Source organism: Typopeltis vanoorti, chromosome 6, assembly GCF_054136105.1.
Source record: "Typopeltis vanoorti isolate ZY-2024b chromosome 6, IOZ_Tvanoo_1.0, whole genome shotgun sequence".
NCBI classification, from domain to species: domain Eukaryota; kingdom Metazoa; phylum Arthropoda; class Arachnida; order Uropygi; family Thelyphonidae; genus Typopeltis; species Typopeltis vanoorti.
In genome coordinates, this window is record NC_143554.1 from 139,835,468 (window position 1) to 139,863,125 (window position 27,658).

Below are 27,658 nucleotides of genomic sequence, written 5' to 3' on the forward strand. Positions count from 1 at the left end.
ATTGTTGTTTAATCCTCATCAACGACGTAACGAAGATACCATTATTTCTAAAGTCAGTATTTCTGTGTCATATATTAGTTCTATATCACCGAAATTGATTACTAAGGTTCTTAGGAAACATAACATCAAGACTTTCTTCACATCCCTTCCAAAATTAGGTTCAATCTTAAGTCGTCCTAATACTAAACACAATAATCCCAAATATCCTGGTGTTTATAAGATTCTTTGCGACTATGGTAAACCGTACTTCAGACAGACGTAGAAATCAGTCGAACTACGTTCAGAAGAACATCAGCGAGACATCAACTACAGCAGAACCCGTGTCAGTGCCTTGTCTACCCATGTTCTATTTTCAGCTAATTTGAATGAAGGAAACCTTCAACATCAGGTACTCGCCGCTGTTGTGACGAGAGATAGATAGAAAAATTATAAAATCTAAGGAAATAATACTTACCCCATCCTCCCATATATATATATATATATATATATATATATATATATATATATTATATATATATATATATATATATATATATATATATATATATATATCAGTGGGAGCTAGGCTAGAAAATACCAAGATTTAGTAATACAGAGCTCATAAGTATTTTACCAGAACAAGTTGCCATAAGGTGTTTTAACCTTATTAAATTAAAAAAAAAAAAAAAAAAAAAAAAAAAAATCTCTGGAGGAGATATAAATGTAGAAAGTATTTTACTTTGGGTATATAAATGTTAAGAATACCAAGTAATTTTTAAAAAATTACTTGGTATTCTTAACATTTATATACCCAAGGTAAAATACTTTCTACATTTATATCTCCTCCAGAGATTTTTATTTAATAAGGTTAAAACACCTTATGGCAACTTGTTCTGGTAAAATACTTATGAGCTCTGTATTACTAAATCTTGGTATTTTCTAGCCTAGCTCCCACTGATGAGGCCTCAATAAAGGTCGAAACCGGTCTGGGTAGTGGCCCCTTGCCTCTAATACAAAACATCATACATCCCCTTCTTGGAGATGTGTTTTGGCATTAAGGGTAAATATTAAGATTAGTGATCGGAGCTTGCCCCACCTTTACCACGAATTGCCCTGATCTTGCACTACCTGTAGGATCAGTTAGACTTGCATCAATTGCAGGCGCAAACTTGACTTTCTGTCTGTTTGCTTACTTGGGAAATGGAGTAAAACCAGGTTTTAAAAATTACTTGGTATTCTTAACATTTATATACCCAAGGTAAAATATTTTACCTTTATATATATATATATACAGAGTGTTCGGGATAAATTTGACAGTTTCGTAAGGAAAAAGAAAATCTTCTTTGTATCTATTAAATTTAATGAATTGACAAAAAAACATTACAGGCAGAGTTAATTACAATACTATCAACAAGATTTACTCAAAATAACCACCATTAGCATCGATCACAGCTTCAATTCTGCTTCGGAACCTCGAACAAGCTGATGCTACAGTCTCCCTGGGAAGGGCCGCAAAAACTGTTTTAATTTTATCCATTAACTGGGCTTTTGTATTACTGGAAGTGCGATTGGTGTCTTTTTCAACTGCGCCCCATACAAAATAATCCATGGGGTTAAGGTCTGGGGAGTTTGGAGGCCAAACATTTGGACTGGTGAAGTCGTAGAAATTTTCAGACAACCATTTTTGACTTTTCCCAGAGGTGTGGCAAGGGGCCGAATCCTGCTGCCATACATACGGCCTACCATTGGCTACCCTTGTTATCCAGGGCTTGACTACAGTTAGCAACTCCACGAACAAAGCCCGAATTCCAATGCCAGGGTTCTTCAACACCTGTTCCTGCAGATTTGCGAGGAATTCTGCTGTACGAACGCAATCAGATCGTCTGCTAGGAATCTTTCTTCTTGCTACATCCTCGTAGTCACCATTGCAAGTCTCTAGTTCATGCCTGATTGTTTTTACTGTATTCAGGGAGCTTTGGGCAGCAGTCGTAATATCCTTATTTTGATGGCGGGCACGAATCATCATGATACAAGTTATTCTCTTCCATGATTCAGGTGGGTTCCAGCTATCCATCCTTTCTGACATCTTGTATATGAATGAAGAAGGGTCCAAACTTTTAAATGAAGAGAAGTGTGTGTTAATACATGTAACTTACGGAAAAATATAATTAATTATAAATATGTCAAATTTATCCCGAACACCTTGTATATATATATGGGAGGTTGTAGCTCAAGTTATTATTTAGATGTTCAGGGTTGAGGATGATTTCCCTCGATTCTACGATTTGTTTTTCCAATTCATCATAGCAACGAAAGATGTTGGTAGATCTGTCCCAGCGGACTGTATGATTTGGGTTTATATCACAGTTACAGAGTTGCAATAAATATCGCTAGAAAGTATAACTATTAGTAAATTTGTGATGCATGAATATTATTCTTCCATTACATTTTTCATTACCCTTCTCTTATTTGTTTAGACTAGTGTGATTGAGGATGGCGAATATTGAACAAAAAAGCAATTTCGTCCTTTGGCTTGCTGACCTCAAGTCCATAACAGCAGTAAAAAGCCGCTCCTCTGTCCCCACAGAAAGTTAATTAATAACTGGAGGAAAATTTTCAAAGAAACTGGATCGATTCATGACAAACCCAGATCAGGGAGGCTTTCATCAAGGGAACCGAATGTGGTCGAAATCTAAAGGGTATTTGATAAGAGTCCCAAGAGATCTGTGCACGTCGCACAGATTTCTTGGCAACATGCTTACAAAATTGCGACTGTTCAAATGCTACAAGAAGATGATTATCATGTCACGTTGGATTTCTGTCAACTGATGAAGAGACCAATGGAAAATGACATAGATGTTATTGACATGTTGACTTTTTCAGATAAACCAACATTCTACATAAATGGGAAAGTTAACCGAATTTAGGCTACAGAGAAGCCTCAGGAAATGTGGCAACACTAAAGAGACTTACCAAAAGTTAATGTGTGGTGCGCAGTTAGGAGGTGTTGCATTATTGAGCCATACGTTTTCGATTAGCCCACTGTCAGGGGTAAATCTTATTTAGCAATGCTTTATAATTGCTGTATTCTATTCCCAAATTAAAGCGATTAAATGTTATGAATAAAACCATTTTCCTACAGGATGGAGCACCCACTTACTATGCCACACAGGTAAGAAACGTTCTGGATGGCACTTTCGCAGATAGGTGGATCGGTACAGGAAATGCTCTTGCGTGGCTACATCAGTCACCTCACCTGACTATGTTAGACTTTTACTTATGGGCTCACATGAAAACAGTCGTGTATACCTCAAAAAACAGCTTCTCTCGATGATATTAGGACTAAAATTACAAATGCAATCAATGCCGTCACTGCACAGCAACTACTAAACGTTTTCCGGAATTACGAAAATCGCCTAGTTACATGCATCGCACGAGATGAAATTATGGGACACCATGTAATTACTGTGTATATATATATATATATATATATATATATATATATATATACGTGGGCTGTTCAATAAGTAATAAGACTAATTTTACTGTGGCGAAACCACTCATCACAATATTAATTTCTGTGGAATAAAGAAATGTTGCTGTCTGTGTTAACAAAAGTGGTTAACAGATGGCGTATACTGGCAGATGTGCCAGGGTGTCACATGACTAAACGCAATCTTGTTTCGCAGCGCCTACGAAATCGAAATGGAAATGGAAACAGTCTTCAAAATGGAAGCGTCCTTGGAACAGCTTTATGCGATTAAATTTTGTGAGCGTTTGCAAAAATCGGCATCGGACACTTTTAACATGATACGCGAAACTTTCCACGATGAATGCAATGTCGAGGGTAAGTGTTTTTCGCTGGCATAAAACTTTTAAGGAAGGAAGGAAGGCAAAATGTGGAAGATCGTGAACGTGAGGGAAGACCTTCAACGTCCATCACAGACACAATGATCAACACAGCAGCGATTATCATCAAGCACGTCAAAAGGAAGCATCCATTGCTGAAGAAGTGGCTTCTTATTGCACCACGATAATGCAAAGTCACATATTGCTGGTTGTGTAGTGGACGTTTTGCAGAAGAACAACACAGATATCCTACCACACCCTCCATACAGTCCTGATCTCGCACCGTGCGATTTTTGGCTTTTCCTCAGCTCAAGAAACCACTAAGAGGCCGCCATTTCGAAAGCAACAAAGCATGTGTAAAAGCTGAGGAGGCAGTTTTGAAATAACTCTAAAAAAAACGGACTTTCACATGTGTTTAAGAAGTGGACGCAACGTTGGGACAAATGCATCGCGTCTCACGATAGTTCCTTCGAAAAAGACCATGTAAATGACGACGATTAAAGGTAATCTGTTTTCTGTATAAATATAGTCTTCTTACTTATTAAACAGCTTACGTATATATATACGTAGGCTGTTCAATAAGTAATAAGACTAATTTTACTGTGTCGGGAAACCACTCATCACAATATTAATTTCTTTGGAATAAGAAATGTTGCTGTGTGTATTAATAAAAGAGGTTGATAGATGGCGTATACGGCTGATGTGCCAGTGTGTCACGTGACTAAACGCAACCTTGTTTCGGCACGCATATGAGGGATTAAATTTTGTGTACATTTGTAAAAATCGGCATCGGACAAGCTCAAGAAGTTGTCATCTTCTTGTTTCAGTCTTTCTTTCCATTCTGTGCACACATCCACTCGATGCTGCATTTTCTCCGGTGTCAAGAGTTTTGGAATCCATCGGGCGCAAACACGTCTTAGTCCCAAATATTCAGCCATGATTGAGCGAACACTTCCCACAGAAATATTCAGGACAACATGCAGCCGGCGTACTGTAATTCTGCGATCCTCCCTGATGATAATCGCTGCTGTGTTGATCATTGTCTCTGTGATGGACGTTGAAGGTCTTCCCTCACGTTCAAGATCTTCCACATTTGGCCTTCCTTCCTTAAAAGTTTTATGCCAGCGAAAAACACTTGCCCTCCACATTGCTTCATCGTGAAAAGCTTCGCGTATCGTGTTAAAAGTGTCCGATGCCGATTTTTGCAAACGCACACAAAATTTAATCGCATAACGCTGTTCCAAGGTCGCTTCCATTTCGAAGACTGTTTCCATTTCCATTTCGTAGGCGCTCCGAAACAAGCTTCCACATTTTGTCTGCGTTTAGTCACGTGACACTCTAGCATATCAGCCAGTATACGTCATCTATCAACCTCTTCTGTTAATACAGACACCAACATTTCTTTATTCCACAGAAATTAATGTTGTGACGAGTGGTTTCGTCACAGTAAAATTGAAACAAGGAACTTTGGTAAACTTGTAAATTATATAATTACTGTTTCAATTATATTATGGGAAATGATTTTACCAGCTATCGCAATGGAAGCTGCTGTGAAAGAGGTACATGAGACATACATATTTTGGTGTTTTGCTTGTAAGCACTCATAATAGTATATCTAAAGTTAATATACAATTTACCAAATAATATAAATAAATATGCACAGCTCATATTAATCTTCAGGCCAATGCGTTATGCTTTTACAACAACTGCATGAATTTCATCTCATCATCTCATCTTCCCTTTCCCTCTTTTACCTTGCGGTGTCGAGGGTTTATTAATCATCGGACTTCAAGCCGTTCACAGGATAAGGTGGTCAGCCCTATGCCCCAGTGTATCCTATGTCTGTAGTGTTGAGTTCTCAAGACCGGTTTGCCTGCTTTCGGGATGAAAAAAACCAGGATAAACTGGGGAGAAAACCCTGCTATCCACGACCAAGTCCTGCTAACTTGGTTATGGCTGAGGAAGATCCTTCAGCTCCTCACGTCACTGACAGGAATCGAACCTAGGACACTCCTTCCCCAGGTATATGGTTGCGAAGCGCATACCCACTAGGCTAACCGCGCGGACTCTGCATGAATCTTCAAATCTAAATCAAAGAAAACTGGCTTTATTTATTTGCTTTATCCATTACTCTGAAACAAGAAAAAAATTGATCTGAGTTCGATTTTTAGAGAACACTTTTCTTCAATTCTTGAGTTTATATATCTCTGCCACGAGAAAGTAGAGTTCATTCTTGCAAAAACGTGGATTTTTGATATCGCTTTTTAAGAAAACGCATCATAGAACGTCCACTGTTACAGACTTTTACAGTTAGGGCTTACTATCAGAAAGTGCTTGAAAGCTGAAGGTCCTTTAGTTAGAGCTGAAGTGTCATCAGCAGCAGCGATGTGTCACCATCAAATATGCAACATTTTGGCTATTTCACTGTGACAGCAGGGACAAAAAAGCCAGGAGTATTTTCGATGCTCAGATAAATCTATACCACAGAGAATACCAATGAAAACGATAGGTTCCAATCGATGTTAAGTGCTCTTCTAATAAAGTCGTACTCATTGTAGTTGCAGTTGCTGTTCGAATATATATATATAGCTCAAATTTCAGGCTAGGGAAGGTATGATGCCTTTCTAATAAGGAAATCAATACTCATTACTTCTAATTTCATCGGCGGTTCCCATCGAACATTTAGTACAGAATAGTACTATCGGTGAGCGATGGGTAAATAGTCATGAGGTACTACGCTTGAAACCAAAAGAAGGCTTTCCTTGGCCATTTCATATCACTAATAAGCATTGCTTTGGATATATATATATATATATATATTTCATTTTTTTTAGAATAAGTTGATCACACAGTAGGCTAATGACTAGGAGAACTGGAATTTTTTCTTAGTGTTGTACTGACTATCACGCCATAAATGGTATTTTTGATAGTGAATCACACATATGGTTGTAGATATTTTGTAGTGATGAAAATTGATTGCAATCTAAAAATATTTAAATTTGGTTCTGGAATTTTCAGTAACTGTTCTCTGGTTTGTGTTTGTGTGTTTGTTTTGACATTTGATTTAAAAATTATCTTTTCAGGTTAAGGAAATTCAACAACGGCTTGTAGAAATGAATCTTCAACAACTAACAGCAGCTGACTGCGAACAAGTGAGTAAACAACTCTGATATTTTGTGATTTATATTCCAATTTGTGCAACATTACCTGGGTTTACTTCTCTTTTTAAAACAAATAATAACATCAATAAGATCAGGGACAATAAGTCCATTTTAGCTCCAAAGCTAGTCCATTTGAATACTAATGAGACAGAATTATATTCTTCCCTCGGTTGGGAGAATCCTAGCTGGAAGAGTGACAAGAAGAGTCAAATCATGATTAAAGGGAGAAAGAATAAGGCAATATAAGAATTCGTCACCAACACGCGAAATCACATGATTTAAAATTTCAAACTGTTATACAAGCAAAATAGCTTCCGCTTTAAAAACTAGAATGTTCCTAAAAGAAAATTAAATTTCCGCCGTGTAATATGATAAAAACCAAGTCATCCCTCAAAACGGATTGATTACCCTATTATTGGAATAGATTTGCCTTCTCCTGCCATGCGAAGAAGTGTCGAGGATTCTCTCTTCTGTGGTCTGAAGCATGTATATGGCATGCGTTTCTATTGTTTTAATATAATATATTTATTGTATTTTTACCTTAAGTTCTGTGTTAACAACACATTTCCAATAATTAATTTTGAGGGTTTATTCTTATTTCATCGAATAAATCATAAAGAATTCATAAATTCGGATTTCAAAAAGTTAACAAAATAATGACTGTTTTACGTCGTACAATAGCAATGATATCTCTCAAATCATGACAACACTGTTATAGCAAACAGCTTTTACATAATAAGATTATGTAATATTCTTATTCTTATCTGAAATAACGTGAGTTCTACAGTTAATTATCTTGTCACTCTCCATGTTTAAGATTTCAAAAATTTAGCCCTAAAGAAATCCTCGCACTCGGTTTGGCAATAAAACTCATTACAGATTTCTTTCTTTTTTTTAATTTACTGAAGGCACTAATTGGTTTGATGGAGTTTCGTATTTCGTCTCTAAAGCGCACGACCGATTACAGCAAAAAAAGAAACAAACAAAAAAAAATCACTTTCCTCACTGATAGAACTAAAATTGTTATAATTTTAGCCCCTCTAGAAGCAAACCCAAGTCCATGTGAACTAGTAATGGCATTATTATAGAAGCTACGTTTTCATGGAAAAAGCAAACTAAGGAAAGAATGATATTTGTTTTTGGTATCAGACGAAACTCAGGCAAAAGTTTCAATCTGGACTCATCTCATGAACGAATTACATCTAAATTTATTCTGGATTGCCTTTAAAAACAATCAAAAAAAAACAAGAAACACATTCAATTAACATGCAGTTAATGACACCATAAACTTATCTCTTTGCCATATTCGAACCAAACCAAATTATGCTCATCAAAGGTGTAAGATCGCTAAGACCCTATTCCATATTTTCATTTTCTTTATGAGTGAAATTGCTCGTTAATATTATTTCTACGCTTTTCTTTCAACTTTTCGTATGAGGGAATTAAATATACATAAAATCTTTTGCAGGTTTCGGCATTCCAGACTGCGTGTCCAAATTGCCATTCTGCTTTCACTAGATCAGGGTTTTTCAAAGTGAATCGTTCCTTCTTATTAGGTGTAAGTATGATCCTTCTATGTAAATTAATAACTTCTGTGCGTCCCAGAAACTTACAAACCAATTAGTTGAAAAGTTGCAAACCTCAATATTATTCACATTTACATTAGATTTGTATTAGATTTACATTACGTATATGGCATACACAAAGACAACAATATAACACTTTATATTGTAATAATGAGGGATTTTTATCCCCTTAATTTAATTAACTTAGCAGAAAATAAAATTGACGTTTGGCTTTTTATCTTAGTTATAATATATGGGCACACCTATCTGGCATTCGTATAGTGAAGGTATGTAAGTTCTTTTCACTTAAACTTTGATATCATGGTGGGGAGAGGATTGAATCGACGGTGAGATGCGGTGATTAATATCCTTGGAGGGTAATGGATGGCTGTAGCCAATGAAGTTGTAAATGATGCTCGGTTATTGCTGTTACCCTCCAGACATGATCAGAGCTTTAATAGCTCAATAACACCTTATCCGTACACTGTCCTCTACAGATAACGGGGAAGATGAAAAGCATTCTTGCTTCGCCCCTTTAAGCCAGTCCTTATAAGGACTTTGATATCATCCAGGTCTACCTACTCACTGATGAGACCTCAAAAAAGGTTGAAACCTGTCTGGGAGTGACCTCTCCTCATAATGGAAGGCAGTGTTAGATCTCCTAGGAGCTGTGTTTTACATTATGAGAAAATATCAATAATAGTTAGGGAGTTTGCTCCACTTTTGTTTCGATTGCCTTAATATAACACTTTTTCTGCAGTGAATAGAGTATGCTAAAATATCGCAGTATTGGAATTCTTCGTAGATATTATATTTCAAACTTTAAAATGTTTCCATTCATTTACATTTTTTATATTTCAAACGCGTGTTTAACACTTTAATGAAATAAAAATTATTCTAAAGATATTTTAATGTTTTGTTCCTTCCCATTTCTTATTAAATAGTTTATGTCATTCGTCAAATGTTGTTAGCTTTATATCTATTTGTACGCTTGCAAAACTAAAATCTCCTCTAATAATTACCATTAAAAGCGAATAATTAAGAGAAGTGTGATATTATTTATATTAATCCAAACAAATCTGTAAAATTGAGAAATAAGTCAATTTTAATGTGTACGTAATAAATACTAAAGGGGGAAAATCATTCATTAACTGACAGAGATAATATTCCTCTGATGGTAAGTATGTGTCTGCATTCCGAAAAATGTTGCCAAAACATAAATATTCGATGTACTACTAACTAGTTAGTAATTACTTCATTTTGATATACTAAAACAAAGCACGAAATTATCCTGTACTTGAATAAAATATTACTTTGTTTACTCATTTAATTAGGTATTTGAAGCCATCTCATTTACTTAGTTGTATTAATCCAGTTTCTAGCAAACGAGACCTACTCAAACGAAGAAACCAAAATTTAAAAAAAACTCATCATTATTATTAATAACAATAATTTTTTATAACAGTTACACTTTGAGAATATGTATAACAAACACGTGTGTTTTGTTGCATTATAAAATAAATAAACGAGAAAGGACAGTGATCTGTGATAATCTTCAAAAATTCGTTTCTCTGTATCATCGTTTATCATCAAAATTGAATTCAATGCCGAATTAAGCATGTCATGCAAAATGCACGCACCTTAGAGATTTCGTTGGTTGTCCGTCCGTTGGTCAGCTGACTAATCAAAGTGACTCATTCCTGTTCTTTGTCTTTGCAAATGTCTTTCACTGGAAAGAACAACAGTGTTGTAGACATCCTACCAATGCAAACAGTTCTCAACATGAACATTCAGCATAAGTATTGCTCGTCTGAAAAATGAAATTCATACTTATAAATCCGGATATATATACTAGTAGATTAAATTATCTTAACTACACATCGTTTATCCATTCATTAGTTAGAAAAGGATTCCTACGAATAGATGGAATCTCAGTCGCTCTGTTGGGCTTTAAGTCATCCTATAGCCATTATGATGTTTGAAATCATAGACAAAATGTCTAAAATAGGAATTCTCTAACAGCGTATCATTTTGTAAAGTGACAATCATTATAATTACTAATTTATGATCACCAATTATATGACGAATCGGACTACATTAAATTAAAAAAAAAACATTGTGGTTAGAGAAGATATTTATTGATGGTTTATTTAGGTCGTGGACTTCGATCGAAAAACACAGACGGCGTATATTTCACGAAATGTGGCTTCTTAGTGGTATATATGGTATGCTGCCTACAAACGGGTATCATATTCTTAACGCTATCCGTTTATGATATAAATCCTTATTCTTTATCAAACCTTAAAATTCCATATGCTTATTATATGCAATTATTTTAACTCATTATCTTTCGACCTTGACAGTGCACCACCTTTTACATTTGAGAAATAAAACAAAGACAGCTAACGAATGGAAGTTACTAAATCACAATGATAAAACATTCGCTGCAAAAGTAAATAAATACCTTGAATTAAAAGTGAAGTAATTGTTTTTCTATAATAAAAATAAGAATATAAACTCTAATGATATTTACTTTTACAATTATTTGTTGAAAAATATATTTTTTTCTTTTTTAAATTTTACTCACGTTAATTTAATCCTCAATTCACTGGCATACGTGGCTTAAGTTTCCTCTTGCATATGGTTAAAACATATTCATTATTATTATTATTATTATTATTATTATTATTATTATTATTGATAAGTCAGAAATAGATATTAAAGTAGAGTGGAGATGCATAATGTTCATACAGCTGGTCTGGATGGATTCACGAACAAGTGATAATGATAATTGTTTCCCGTGTAGTACCAGGGAGGGTCAGCAAGCATCATTAGGGTATAGCAGACCTCCCACTGATCACCAATGTTATTTCATTCATTATTTATCCAAGAAGAAAATATACGTGAGTGGTCCGAAATGTTCTCGGCCTCAACCATAAATGGCAACACTATGGGCAAGATTTTTCTTTTTAAGTTGGTACATCTCTCATAAGCATCGATGTGAAATTGCACGTAATTCTCTCAAGTAGTTTTTTATACGGCTATCGGAAGTTAAAGTGTTTTCAGTATCTCTTGAAATGGATAAAATTGAGTATCGTGCGTTTATAAAATGCTTTGTAAAAAAAAAAAGATTTAACGCCAAAAGAAATTCATTCGAAGTTCATAGTTTACGGGCACTCTTCTCCTTTGTTTTCGACAATTATGAAATGCGCTGCCGAGTTTAAACAAGGCCGTACCAGTCTTGAAGATGATCCACGTGAAGGACGTCCGAAAAGTGTAACAACACCAGAAATCATTGATCACGATATGGTGTTGGATAACCGGTGAATCAAAGTATGTGAAATTGCCGAGACAATAGGCACTTAAAAAGAACATGTAAGATGTATTTTGCATGGAAAATTGCAAATGAAAAAGCTTTGCCCAAGATGGGTGCCGCGCATATCAAAAACACACTCGCATGAAAATCTCTGAACAGTACTTGGAGCGTTTTAACAAGAATAAAACTGATTCAATTCCAAACAGCAATTAAAACAATGGACAGAAGCTGGTTGTTCGGCGCCAAAGAAGACTAGGTCATGGCATCGGTGTTTTGTGATGCTAAAAGCATTTTGTTTATTAATTATCTTGAAAAGGTTAAAACAATAACCCGGGAATATTATTCCGATCTTTTAACCAGACCAAACGAAAAATTTGTGAGAGACGATCCGGTTTGCAGAAGAAAAAATGCACCTTTCATCAGGATAATGCACCTGCCCACAAAGGTGTTTTGGCAATGGAAAAATTAAGGGATCTACACTATGAATTGTTGAAACATCAACCCTATTTCCCAGATTTGGCTGCTCTGACTTCTGTTTCTTCCCAAAACTAAAACTCTTTCTTGCTGGTGAGCGTTTTTCTTCGAATCAAGAGGTGATTGGCACTGTAGAGGCGTATTTTGCAGATCTTACTGAGAACCACTATAGGTACGGGATAATGGCGCTGGATCTTCTCTGGAATAAATGTATTAGTCTTACGGGAGATTATGGTGAAAAATAAAAATCATTTTTAAATTATAAATTAGTTTTTACATGGTTATGCCGAGATCTTTTCAGGCCACCCACGTATTATAGTCCTGACACTGGAGTCATAGGTGGCGTTCTTTTTTAACCAGGAACCTTGCGTATATAATTCTTTATAGAGATTCATACGCTTTGATAAATAATACAACAGATCTTTATTCCTATATTCCTGGGGAAGTTTCTGTGGTTAAGAATTTCAATATAATTATTCCAGTTTTCTGACCACATGTTTATTACTAAAAATAACATCCGACAACTTTTGTTAGTTGTCCGACTAATATCTTCACAGGTAAAGAGTAAAACTAAGTGTTTAAAGCACTTTTTTAACGTAATTTCTCAAATTGAGAAACTTTAGACTAATTAAACTCACCTTGAGTTTCTATATTTCACATTTCTTATAGTATTATATTTCTATATTTCTTAACCACAGGAACCTCCCCAGGAATACAGAAACTCACGGTGAGTTTAATTGGTCTAAAGTCTCAAAATTATGCATAAAAAATTGCTATAAACATTTAGTTCCCTTTAACCCTGAAGATGTTAGTCTGACAACTAAAAACTTGTCGGGTGTTGTTTTTAGTAATAAACATGTGGTCACTTAACCGGAATAATTATATTGAGATGCTTATTCCATTTGCGAATAAATTAATCATTCTGGGTTAATGTAATAATGATGCAAGATGATATATGAACTTTGCCACGAGATGGGGTATAAAAGTATAATTCATAGGAAAACATAAATAGGTCTTTATTTGTTCTAGAATTACAAAACACGTGATATTGTAAAATATGGTGATCGAAAATAAATTATCCCTTGCATGGTCTTTCGCAGCGCGATGCAATGATCCAAACGTTGCTAAATTTTTCACGAATAGAATGTGCATCATACGGAAGCGATATCTGACAACACAAGAAATAAATCCAAATTTCACCACCAGAGGGTGTAAATGTTTGTAAATACCAAATGCATGGAATTTGCATATCATGCAAGTCGGTAGCTACCAGGAGGGTTTAAAAAGATGGAAACGGAATTTTTTTCCATTTGGTTGTTCATACCGTCCACAGTGACAGCACTAACCTTGCTCCAAAGTGCTCTGCTCGTGATGGTGTACTACCTAAACAATTGCAATGCTGTTGCTGCACTCCGTGAATTTCCTCATCTGAACAAATGTTGAAGAGATCCACTATTTTGATGTGCTCTGCGATGAAATATTAGTTAATTTGAAGAAATGTGATCAGGAGATAAACCTGGCAGAGTTCTCAAATCAATCAGTTCACAAGTGAATGAAGTTGGTACTGCCGTTGTGGAGGTGGCCGTCAATAACAGTATTAGTTTCTGCAGCGTACATGCTGTATCAAGGCACATACATGTGCTTTACACACCTGTCTGGAAAATTCGACGAAGAGTCTGCATTTTTATCCATTCACGATTACCCAGAATCTGGAGTTGCGTACGCAGAACTTTGATAGTCGACTGACATTTACTTTAACATTCCTTGCTCGAGTGAAGTTGGACGATGAGTGGCTGTGGATGATTCCGTTGGGAGATGAGACTCACTTTCAACTGAAGGGAGCTGTGAATATTGAAAACTGCGAAAGTTACGTTCTCTGACACGCTAAGACTTCGGGCTCTGAGTAGTTCTCAAAGATAGTGTTATTGGGATCGTCCTGTAGCTTGCCAGTACTGAAAGACAACATAACACAGCATATGCGCAACATTAGTTCGAAGCAACTGCATTCTGCTGTTGAACACCTTGCAAAGGATACAGTTTATTACATACAGAAACGTCATCTCATTAACCAGTACAGCCCGCGAATGTATAATAGAAGTGAATAAAAATACGTTATGCTAGTATCGCGTTTTCTGCTTTACACACGGAGAACAATTACCTCATACAGCGCCTTTTTTGTTCACTTTTATATAATTATTGGCTATTAAGCTGTGATTGACAAACTGAAAGTTTGAAAAATGAGCGAAGATAGTACTGTGCAAATATTAGTGTTTTTTTGTTTTTCTAATAGAATCATTCCATTAATTTCGGTTTGATGAAAATATCTTATTCGCACGTTCACTAACTGGAAATATTTTATACACATTTATGAAAGGGGAGAGAGAGAGAGAGAATGAACATTTATATTAATAAACTGCTGTTTATATACTATTGTTTTATATTCTAACATATTCTGCCATTCCTCAATTAGCAGTTACATTCAGGAACAAATAAAAACTGTAGTTTCGCGAAAACTAAAGATACATAAACCTCTAAAATAGTTGAAATTATAGAAAATTACCGGAAAATATTACTGTTGTTGTTATTCTTGTTACGACTTCCATTCGTTTCCGACTCATGGTGATATTGCGAACAAATACTTTTCTTTTCACTTTAGTCTGTTCTTACAATTATAATGACAAGTTGGCAAGTTCCATTATGTTGTCCATCCAACTCTTTGCGGTTTTGCTTTCCTTCTGATGCCCTTAGTCGTTCTTTTAATCAAACTGCCTTTTCCAATGATTCATCTGGTCGCATAATTTGTCCAAAGTGCATCAACTTCTGTTCAGTGATCATCGCCTCCAAGAAACATTCTATGATTACCCTCCGAAACATTTTTTGCGTTCCATGGGAATCTTAATAATCTCCTCTCCACCCATAATTCAAATGAACAACTAGCTTTCTGTTTTTCTTCGTATGGTATTATGAGTAGTCGTGTTATGGTAATAAATGTTAGTAAAGTATTTCTACGAAATTATCAGAAGATTAGGTCTGGGTTTAATGGATTAATTAATGACTGTGTTCCGATGAATGGGATAATAACCAGTATTCACGGAACTGTGTTCCTACTCCTTGATATTCTACGTCTTAGCATGCTCCTCGATGCGTTGGATTTCTCCGTATGTTTTCGTAATATGGGACCGTCTACTTTCACACCAGGATATAAACTCCACGATATTTCAAATGATTCAGTCTGGGTTTAATGGATCGAAGTAACAATCGTATTCTGACGAACACTGATTTAATTATACAGCATACGCTATAAGGATATTGACTAGGCTTACTTAAATTAGATAAATAAACCTGGAGTTTCCTCCTCATCAAAGGGTGGGTTGAGCACATTGTTAAGCAAGAATATTATATGTTTACATGCTAAGTAGAAAGTATTCTTTGGGTAACTCTTTTTGATAAATTAATAATGTTGAAAGGTTTCGTTCTTGATAAAAAGATAATTCCTAATTTTTACGTTAGTAATGGTATAAAGACGCCTCATGTCGTTATGTAATAGTGAGTTGCAATCCTGAAATGTTTAATTTTCCAGTCTTTAGTTTTAACTTCAAGATCTCTCTCTCTCTCTCTCTTCATCCCTCTGATGATGACGTAAGATATCAGCGGGGTTTTGCAGACTTTATTTAAATTGCTCATTTGATACGGGAGAAGGAAGCTTTTGGTAGAACTACGGAAAGTTGCATGGCGAAATTTTGTAATAAGATTTTATTTATTTTCCAGTAGTTGTTTATTATTTATATTTTTGATTTTTTGAATTTTCACATTGTGCCTACAAAGATCATTATGGGTCTATGTTTTTCCCCTCATGTAAATAGCCAAACCAAACATATCCAGGTAAGCACACACGTGGACATGCAGACAGTTGATAAATGTAACACATTTACATGACATGACTTCTGCGATAAATTTAATTGAATTCAACTCTTTTTTTGTTTGCTAAAAAGCCCTTAGATCAAAAAATATATTTACTCTAAAATACATTGAGTAATTTTCGGTATTATAAACAAAGTTGTCATTGAAATTACTTTATCTGATTAGAAAAAAAAAACGGTTGTTAAGATCTAGCATGGAAATATTAGATGAAACTTACATATCTGTTGTAAATTAAAATTCCTTCCTGCCGAGTAGATAAAATAGAGACATATTTTAAACAAATATGAACTGTTTGAAAATTATTACTTGTTTAGTTTTAAGTAAGTAGAAATGCTAACTAACCCGTTTACTAAACAAAAAAGGTTCCGAAATGTATCATGAGTTTAGTACAATACTGAACAACCCGTAACAGAATAATTGTAATACTAATTATAATGACGATGAAGGTGCATAAGCCTACTTCAGAATTTTGAAAAAATTCTAGGATTTTGAAAACTAAACAAGTAATTCAAACTAAAATATTTGAATTTCTAATATTTTCAAATTAAATTCAAATATTTTACAATGCAAAACCTGTTTTAAAAGTTCACATGAGATCATAGCGATCTGAAACATTCATCTAAAATACAAATATATATTTTGGTCAATTCACCAAAAAACCTTTTAATACAACAATTACAATCGAATTATTCTAATGAAATATGAAATCATATTGCAACATTAGGATCCAAAGTAATAACTTTTTCACAATATATAACCTCTTTTATCAACGCTAAGCCCACTTTTATGATACTGCTCGGTACCCCCAGAGTCCAGCAACCTGGTTGTGAAGAATTAGACAAGTTGCCTTATAAGAAACTATTTCCTGTTGTAGGAAATGCTATCCACGGATTTAAAGAAAAATCTAAAATGTATGCATACTGTAATTCTACATACATACGGCGTTGCAAAGTTCTCGAGGCTAGGTTATCCCTTCTATCCACAGTAGATGCAGCAAATCCACCTACAGATATCCAGGAGCCTTTCTACTTTGGTAATGAACCACAAGAGACACTCGTAGTCCTTCATAAAGAAATTTTCACTTACTGTCCGAAACTACGTGAAATTTCCAACATATCGTCAGACATGCTAGCTGTGTATGCATCGTTTCCTTGTTCACCTTGTCCCAGATGAAGTTCTAGAACTGATTGTCTATATGTTCCCTCCTGATATTTATAAACTATTCAAGACGCAAAGCATAGATTTTCGAAGATTTTTTGTCTGGTCATGGAACGTCACCTTTCTCCACCATGTACCTTCTGATATCAACAAACTTTAAAATTTCATTATACTCGATGGATGTTAAGGATATCTGCAACCTAGACACACAGTGTCGCTGATTTAAACAGTTTTACGTTTTCTAACTGAACTGTCTCCTTCAAAAAAAAAATAAATAAATAAAAAATAAATTTACTTCGGAATTTGAAAGTGAAAAAAAAAATCATTTTTTTAATATTTTAATCATCAAAAATATCGATAATGGCTTCACACCTGATGCATAATTCAGGACAGCATTTGCAGGTCAACCTTGTTTGCCTTAACTGCACTAACTTTCTCCAGAAATGGGCTTCCTTCATATCCTTAAAAAAGGATATTACCAGGGAAGTCTGTATCCAAAGAGTCCTGTTTCTATGTTAAGAAATAGAGAGAAAATGAATGAACTACTCCAGCATCCAGTTCGCAACAGATATTCAAAATAACCTTAGTAGGAATATGCGTTTTTATCCAGTCCTGCTTTACAGTGATATCCGGATATATTCACAACATGAAGTCAGTTTCTATTCTTTAGAACTAGATTTTTAATCAATATTGCTAATTTCCATATACGTCATGATTGAGGGTGACATATAAAGCTTTTCTTACTTTATTCTACTCCGTTCTTCAAAAGATTGTAAATTTCTTCTATAAACACATGGAACACACAGACTTCCCTGCTAATATGTCCTTTCATATATAGACAAAATTTTGCGAAATATTGAGAGAAGACACAAAGAACATCCTGAAGACGTTGCTCACAATAAGGGAGATAACTCTGGCTCAGCTTTTCATTAATCCTACACACACTCCAGAAAACTGATTAGAACGAGAGCTTTTATGTTTTACTTTGAAGAAAACTTCATCGGTAGCACGATAAAGGAATCAGTCCTGCTCATGTTTTTAAAAGGCACAATTAGTAAGAACCAATGTCTTATCCCTTCTGATATTTGGAAATCACTCATTAGATCCTTTCGGGCGCCAGATTTCAATTCCTCCCCCCCCCCTGCAAACCACCTGCGATGATTCTCATTATTTATATTGTACCTGTTTCCTATAAGAGTTACTTAGTAGATTACGGTTGCCTATTTTGCGTTTATTTTTGCTGTATTTACCCAAAAGAACCCACAAGGTTTTGAATAGCGAAGGTTACTTAATTTGTTTACTGTAGTTATTTTACAATCATTAAAACCACGTTAATTGTAGAGGTCAGATCAATATCCTTCATCCACTTTCCTCCAAACATGGAGAAACTAAAACACCTTAGCTTTAATATTTATGCATAGTTTCGTTTCAAACATGCGCAACAAACTTCTCATTCTAGCTGAATGAAAGTTGAAAATGAGCGAGTAGATCGAGTTGCAAGCGTCATTTCTCCTCTGATAATTGGTGTTATAGAAAGAATGAAGCAAGTCTTTATTTTGAATTGCTATTTTGAATTACCACCGAAGTAAGCTGTGAAGCTAGCATTTTATATTGGTTAACTGCAAACGCGTCTATTCGGTTTGTTTGCTTATCGAAATAAATGGCCTTGGCACTAAATTAGTCGATATAACCCCCAACAACTGAATTCTTGCATGCTATTTACTTCTGTTATTTAGAAAGAATGCTGCCTGCATTATTTGGTAAGGAATTAAAATCTTGTGTGGCGATGGTTTGATTTTTATTGTTGTGGAACGTTGATACATTCACAATTTCCATTCTCTCTCTCTCTCTCTCTCTCTCTCTCTCAAGTTATCCATTTTTGCATCCAGGTTGACAGTAATCTGGGAACAATTTCAGTTGAAATTATTCAGGAATTACAGGAAAGCATTCTGATGGTCAATGACAAGGCGATACTATCCGCTGTTTTTTGGAGGGAGAAGATATGATTGGCGTTCCGGACTCGGAAAGTAAGTAATAACGTTCATAACGAACGCCATCCTTATGCAAACGGTATTCCTTCCACATCGTCCTTTTCTTACGAATCTCTTACTTAACAGGATTACACATCCATTTGACTCTTATTCTATTTATTCTTAGAACTCTCGGGATACTTTCTGATATCGCATCATTTAAGTATTGTTTAAATGCTTACCATTCGCAGTCGATATTCTTCCCATCCAGCAACCGATCCCATTCCATTGAACTCAGTGTACTCCTCAGTTGGTCATAATTTCCTGCTTTGTAGTTCAGCATGTAACATTTTCTGAATGGAAAATTAATGACAATGATCAAGTGAGTGCCACTTGATCATTGTCACTAACTGGAGGCAGAATAGTTACGTCTTTAACTGAAACGCCCTCTGACACTGTAATCAAATCTAACACTCTTTGACCTCGAGTTCCTTCTGTTACATGCTGCTTGAGGAAGTTGTCCCGCAACAGCTCAATAAATGCATTTTCATTCTTCTCATGAGATTCTACTGCTACCCAATCAATATTTGGATAATTAAAGTCTCCCATTATGATTACTCTTTTTGCGCTCATCTTTTATATTTGGTGATGCATTTCTTCATCACTAGCAACCGATCCACCAGGTCTGTAACAACACCCCACTATGCAATTAGTCTCAACTCTAACTAAATTTAAGTCATCCGATATCATCAGCAGCTCGCCCCCTCCTCTCCTCTCTATCCTTCCGAAAAATACTGTACCCATGACACTCGATACCAGTTAGTAAGTCTCATTTTGATAGTCAGGCCTCACTAATACCTACAATGTGAGGTCTCAACATATTGTCTAAGGCAGCAAACTGTATCTCTTTGTTTCTTATAATATAGCATTCGTGAAGAAACAGGTAGACATTCGTGCACCTGTTTGTTCTTTTGCATTCTCTTGTCTGCACTCTGCCTGACACAGTTGGACAACTTGCAGATCTCTATTATTCTATAATGTAGACATTAGGATCTAACACATGTAGACATTTTTGCACAGATATGATGGGTCCCAACCGGACGAGCACAAATCTTTGGCAACCTTTCCATAACAAAACCCATTCCCGTCATTAACCCAGTTATATAACATCGTCGCTCTTACACTCACATTCGCACATTCCTCCCTTTATAATTTAGTTTCCCTGACTCCTCGTGTTAGCTCTCATACCAGTTATTAGTTTTTCTAGACTCCTGATACCAAACGAATTCAGGTGTAGTCCATTCCTCTTATACAAATCCAATCTTCCCTCACACATCCAAAATATCACATCCATTCTTTCTACATAGCCTACGCATCGAATCGTTGGCCATCAGCCCTTGTTTTTAATTCATTTTTATCATAGCGAGGTAAAATACCAACGATTTTCACTTTTACACTGTTCACTCTCGCCTCTTCCAACAACCCAGTCATGTCCTCTCTTATATAGTACGCCCACACATTGTACAGGCCTGCATGGCTTTCTGCCAAGAATAGTCGATTCATGCTGAACGAGGGAAAGAAATGAAGGATGTACGAATTGGTGGTCAACATGCGAAATCACGTGCTTTCTTGTCTGTCGCTGTACTAGTTTAAAAACTCCAATGTTCGCAAAAGAAAAGCTAAATTTTCCGTCCTGTAATAATAAATAAACTCATCCCAGAAGACGGATTTATTACCCTATTATCGGAATGGATTCTCCTTTTCGTGACATGCGCAGAAGTGTCGAAGGGTCTCGAATCTGTGGGCGTACTATACTGAACTTCTCGCCGGTTAAATCGTTCGTACCTACTACCACTACGATTTCATTTATTTTTCGTTTCTGTTTTTGAATTGCTTGCGTAATATTTTTAATTTTCGCTCCAGGAAAACTCGATGTTATAACTCACTCATCTAGAGCATGCTTAATTATAGAGTCACCATACAAGATAACGTTTTTATTTTTACTAACAACGTCACTTACCTGATTTCCGATATTTTCTGACTTACCTGTTTCTTTACTTTGTTGTTTCTTATTTTCTTGTTCATTTTCTTTTTCTCCCTATGCTCATTTAAACGTCTCTCAACTTTTCGCAATTGCCGCGGAGTCTCTCTGATGATCAGTTTCAACTTCGCTATTTTGACGGCTAGTTCATTTTCGTTAACCTCCTTCATGTGTACAATAACCTCGTTAGCAGGGCTAACCTTCTTGTTATCTCTTTTACTTTTCAGGTTCTTTTTTCTCGCCTCAACTGCACAAGAGCACTAAATTCGCCTCAAAAACAGAAAAGAAAAATAAATGAAATCGTAGTTGTAGTAGGTACGAACGATTTAACCGGCAATAAGTTCACTATGTATCCTTGAACCCTTCAATATATATACACTCTTCGTTTATATTCATCTATATATTAATTTATTATTAATCTTTAAATCAAGGTTTTGTGAGAAGACCTACAAAAGCAAAAAATAGGCACATCTAGTCAACTTCGTTGAGAACTTAAAACTTGTAGAGTAGGATAAATGCTGAGATAAAAAAAAGACGTGTATTTAATTATTTATTATGAAATTAAACTTTACTGATTTAATTAATTTTATTTGATATTTTATGAAGTTTCTTGTGTTTTTTTTTAAATTATAACTAAAACATTTTTTTGGGTAGATGGAATATAACCGCACGGTTAGCCTAGTGGCTGTGCGCTTTCGATTCCGTCGATGGGAATCGAACCTTCGCCTAGGTTCGATTCCCATCGACGACGTGAGAAGCTCAAAGATCTTCCTCAGCCATAGCCAAATTATGGCGTGAACAGCAGGATTCCCCTCCTTCCCCCAGGAAGGAGAGGAATCCTGTGAACACACATACTGCAGTCATAGGATACCTCCAGGAATAAGGAGCAATCAACCTATTTCCTAGGATTTCGGTTCCGAATGGCTACACGTCAAAAAGTGTAGGTCTAGAAGTGAGCGTAAATTAGGATAGGATTAGGACAAGGTGAAATATAAACGCCTCTTTTATAGTAATTAGTTCCTCTTATACTTCTATGTCATTTCTGAGATTTCTCTACGATTTCTCACTCAACGACGTGTGGAAAATATCTCAGAAATAATAATTCTATAAACTTTCCGATCATTAAATCAATCGACTATAATGATATGCATTTTTCCCGTGAAGGTTAATGAAGTTATATTATCATCGGAATGTAATAAACGTTCATAATCACAATTTCCAATGAAACAAGCATCATCATCGCACTCATAATTTAATCATTTTTTGTCAAATGTTGATAAATGGGAGGATCCTTTAAAAATGAAATTGCAATACTATTTTTACCAGAGATAAATAATCACAGCTCCAAATCTTAGTATATAAGATTATGAATGACACACGTTTAAAGAAATAATATTCTGTGTGGATATTATCACACATATATATGAACACGTATATGAATTATGTTCCGTACTGAACTAATATTCCTTGGTTTATTGTACATTTAATAAGATCAAAGGTGTTAACGAACAAAGAAACGGAATAGTCTGTATCGATTGGAATTAAATAATAAATGGATTATTTCCATCAGCAAAAAATTTGCTTCATTAGTTTAAATATTTTGCTGTATTTAAAATATTGATATGAGTAATATATTGGCTATGGTCGTCTTCTCTTATTACGTCTTGATTCAATGCTTTGATTTATATAAATGTTGCAGAGAATTTAACTTGACACCTCCTCCTCTATTTTTTTATTCTCTTTTCAGCCCACGCTCTGTTCCACACGCACTCGTTTATTTCACGCGTTTCCATGACAACAAATAAACGTAAACATTTTCGCTAACGTTACATAAGGTTATACTACACTGAGTCATTACATACGTTAAGCTTTATACACAAATAGGAATAATTAGAATATTTGCTTTTCAATAAATGCGCAGTTAATATTGCGAATATAAGTTTCTCTAATATTAACATAACAATAAATAAAACAGTTTAATAATAATTAATACAGAATCTATTTACCATTAACTCATTTCTTTGATTAAATAATTAAATAATTGATATAATTAAGGTAGTTATATGATATCAAATTACATTTACGTTATTTACATTAAATAATATTTACAGTTGAGAGGAAAAAACGTAAATTTCATTAACAATAAAATTCAGTTCTTTATTTTAATTTATTTTTCGTTTCTTTATCTACAGTTCCATTCTTCTTGAAATCAGCATGGACAATTTAGATGCAGATCCGATTTTTACTGGCATGGGTAATCGCATCCATACAAACAACAGAGAGAACCTGGTTTACAACGATTCCTACAATGATTTTTCGGAAGTTTAGCGCACTGAACATCGATACAGCCATAACGTTTCTCTGAAAGAAAAAGATATTTGAATCAAAATATATTTAATTGAATCAATTTAACTTTGAAAAATTGCACCCGTTTTTTTAAATCATCATTTGGTTAAACTTGAAACATTTTAGTTGATTAATAAGTTGATCTCAATCACGGAGCACAAGCTACTTTATGTATATCCTAATCCTAATCCTGTTGCCTCCTCTCATTGAGAGGGTTGCAACTGATTGGTAGGGAGATATGACGCAAGGTGGTGTCTGGATGCATTCTTTGCCGTAAGTAGTTATGAATGTAGCCGTGTGTGTTTACGGTACCGATTTGCCTGTTTTGTGGGATGAAAAACCCGAGTTACCGGGAGTAAAAACTTCCACCTCCATATGAGAACAGTTAATTCACCTTTAGTCGAAAGAGACCAGTTAAAGTCTCCTCTTGTCATGGATGAGAATCGAACCCAGGTCTTTCCGACCAAAGTGTTTCGTCTATACTGACCGAACTGTGGAGGCGCTCTTTATGTGTATATCTGAAGTTTAACATAAAAAATATTGTACTAAATTCTAAAAATGGCTGTTAGAGGGCAGGATTTCTCCTTTTTGAAGGTTGACGCAATTTTTTCTACATCCGGGAAGCTATTAGAAGCTATCGTTGCGCCGTCTAGAAATTAATGTAATGTATCGTTCTTCTGCCTAATTTAAAATTAAAGCTCAGCGTAGTAAGCCGGGACTGGTACAGGTTCAATTATTGCAGATCGATGACCATTTTTTGCAGTGAAATATGAAAATAATAGGACAATTTTCTCCAAATCAAGAGTAACAATATTGCAAATTATTATATCACAATGAAGACTGTTGCAAATCCGTATTTTAGTTTTTAAGAAAGACTTTTAAAACTTTTGTTTGTTTAAAAAAGATATGTGTTTGTCTATGATTTTGATTATGATTATGAACCTTTTTAATTTTAAGCAATTAATATTTAGAAGAACCAATGTAGATTTTAAAACTCGACTTGTCCTATTTGCTCATTAAATGAAGTACATCTGCTGAGAACAAAGAATACATTCGCGAGTGTACGGCAGTGTAATCATCTGAGAATATTGTAGTCAACACTGTTATCAACACAAGAGGACACCCAGGTGCTCGTGCTTAACGCGTGCGACATTTGCTTTGAGTTAATGGGAGGAAAACTTAACAAACGCTGCAATTGTGAAACTTTCTACAAGAAAAGATGAACCGCGTCTTTTCTTGTAGAAAGAGGAAAAAAGAAGAACTATCCATACAGAAGGGAAGATTATAATTTCACATTGTATGGATTTTCATCTAGCGTTACAAGAAACCTCATCTTTTGTGAAGAAAGTTTCAATAGTCTCAGTTAAATGAAGGGTGTGTCAAACTTTAATGAAGGGTGTGTCAAACTTTATCGCTCGCTGTCTACTGTAGGTGCGTTCATCACGTGATCATAACGTGCAGACGTTGTGAAGAATCTGAATCACACTGGTGTCTTCAATCAACGATATCAGGCACGTGGATCGCAACACAGCTGGCAAAATGACATCGAATATTTTTCCTTCTCCGTTCTTCAGCGCATTTCGTGCAATTGCCCGCAGTCATGTTCTCTTTGGAGTTTATTTATGTGGCGGTCTCAGATCTAACAGCATAGACGGCTTATATTTCAAGAAATGCGGTTTCTTAGTGGGATATATGGTATGCTGGGTATTTGTGTCTGTAGCTTTCCCTTTATACCGCATTACACAACAGTCGTCTGCTGGAATGCATCTTCTTGGTATTAACTACGTTTCTCTGATGATTGCGTATTCTTCTGGGATGATACTTGCAGTGACTTGTAGACTTACTTTCTATTTTCACGGTTCCCGTTTTGTACAGTTGATCAAGGACTGCTGCCTTCTAGAACAAGAAATAAACTTCACAAAAGAATATCGCAGTTCTATGAAGGTTTTTAAAATCATTTCAATAATAATCCTAATCGGTTTTGCTATAACGTACTTTTCCCTTTCTTTCTGTTTCGGATTTATTTATTCTTTCTCTAGTCTGGAAGACGATTTTCTGCATATTATGTTTCAGGTAGTATTTTTCTGTTCGGAGTTAATTCCACAAATTGTCATTCCAATATGGATGACGGCTTTTGCAATTTTCTTTCGTTTCTGTTTTAGTTCAATAGATTCTGCTTTGTTGCAGTTGCCTATGCGAGGATTGCCTTATAGTGAATTCGGTGAACAGGTACAAACACTTCGCCAGCATTATATGACCTATTATAATCTGATAACCAGAGTCGATTCGATTCTGTCGCCCATGATATTTGTTTTTTATGGAATGCAAAGTTTGGGTTGCTGTATTACAGTTCCTCTTGTATATAGAGCGGTCAGCCTTGAAACAAGGAACTTTGGTATACTTGTAAAATATATGATTTCTGTTTTATTAATATTATTGGAAATGATTTTACCAGCGATCGCAATGGAAACTGCTGTGAAAGAGGTAAGTCAGACATACAGATTCTGCTTTTTTGCTTATAGGCACTTTTAATAGTATATCTAAAGTTAATATACAATTTACCAAATCATATAAATAAATATTTGCACAGCTCATATTAATCTTCAGGCCAATTGGTTATGCGTTTACAACTACTGCATGAATTCTCAAATCTAAATCAAGAAAACTGGTTTAATTGTTTTATTTGCTTCAGCCATAAATCTCAAACAAGAAAAAATCGTTCTGAGTTCGATTTTTAGAGAAACATTTTCTAAACTATTCTCCAGTACTTGAGTTTATATATCTCTGCCACAAAAAAGTAGAGATCATTCTCCCAGAAACTTAGATTTTCATACCCCTTCTTAAGAAAACTCATCTTAGAATATCCACTATTACAGTTAGGGCTTACTATCAGAGTGTGCTTGAAAGCTGGAGATCCTTTAGTTACAGCTGAAGTGTCTCCATCAGAAGCAATGTGTCACTATCCAATCTGCACCATTTTGGGGATCTACTGGGAGAGTATGGCCAAACAAGTCAGGACTATTTTAGATACTTAGTTGAATCTATACTACAGAGAATACCAATGAAAACGATAGATTCCAATCGATGTTAAGTGCTCTCCTAATAAAGTCGCCACTCATTGTAGTTGCAGTTGCTCCTCGAACTCGAATATATATATACAACATCAGGACGTTCTTCACCACACTTCCAAAAATCCGTTCTCTTATCAGCCATCCAAAACCTATTCATCACAACCTAAAATATTCAGGTGTATATAAATTGTGGTGCGATTGCATTATCCCTTATTTTGAACAAACCAACAAAACTTTTGAACAACGTATGGGAGAGATGATCTATAGAAGATCACGTGTAACTGCGTTGTCCAGTCATGTTCTTTTCTCAAACTATCCTAATGATAATCTCCAATGTCACTCCGTATGCTGGGATAAATCAGAAAATATTTTTCCCTGTGGTGATGAGTTCGAAAGAAAAATTGTTGAATCCAGGGAATTCACACTGAATCCTGAACACTTAAACCGCATTTTAAGTTATAACATAACTTAAATTGCTGTTTAAGTGTTCCCAGATAACAATACTGCAGTTATTCAATATTGGCGTTCACGAGAGCCTGCACGTAGACACGCAATAAACAATAGCGCATCAGTTAGAACAACTTTAATAATACAACGTTGTTTGTTTCAATTATGTGTTGCAATTTTTTACCTGTAATTTTCAGTTTTTTAGATGCGTCAATGTTTATTACTATTCTCTTCCTTTAATGAATACCTGATGAAGGTTTTTATAAGCCGAAACTAGTTGTATTATTCTCATTAAAACTTTATGTTACCTCGGTTTAAGTCATTAAATCTATTTTTTAAAAATGTATCACAATAACCGAG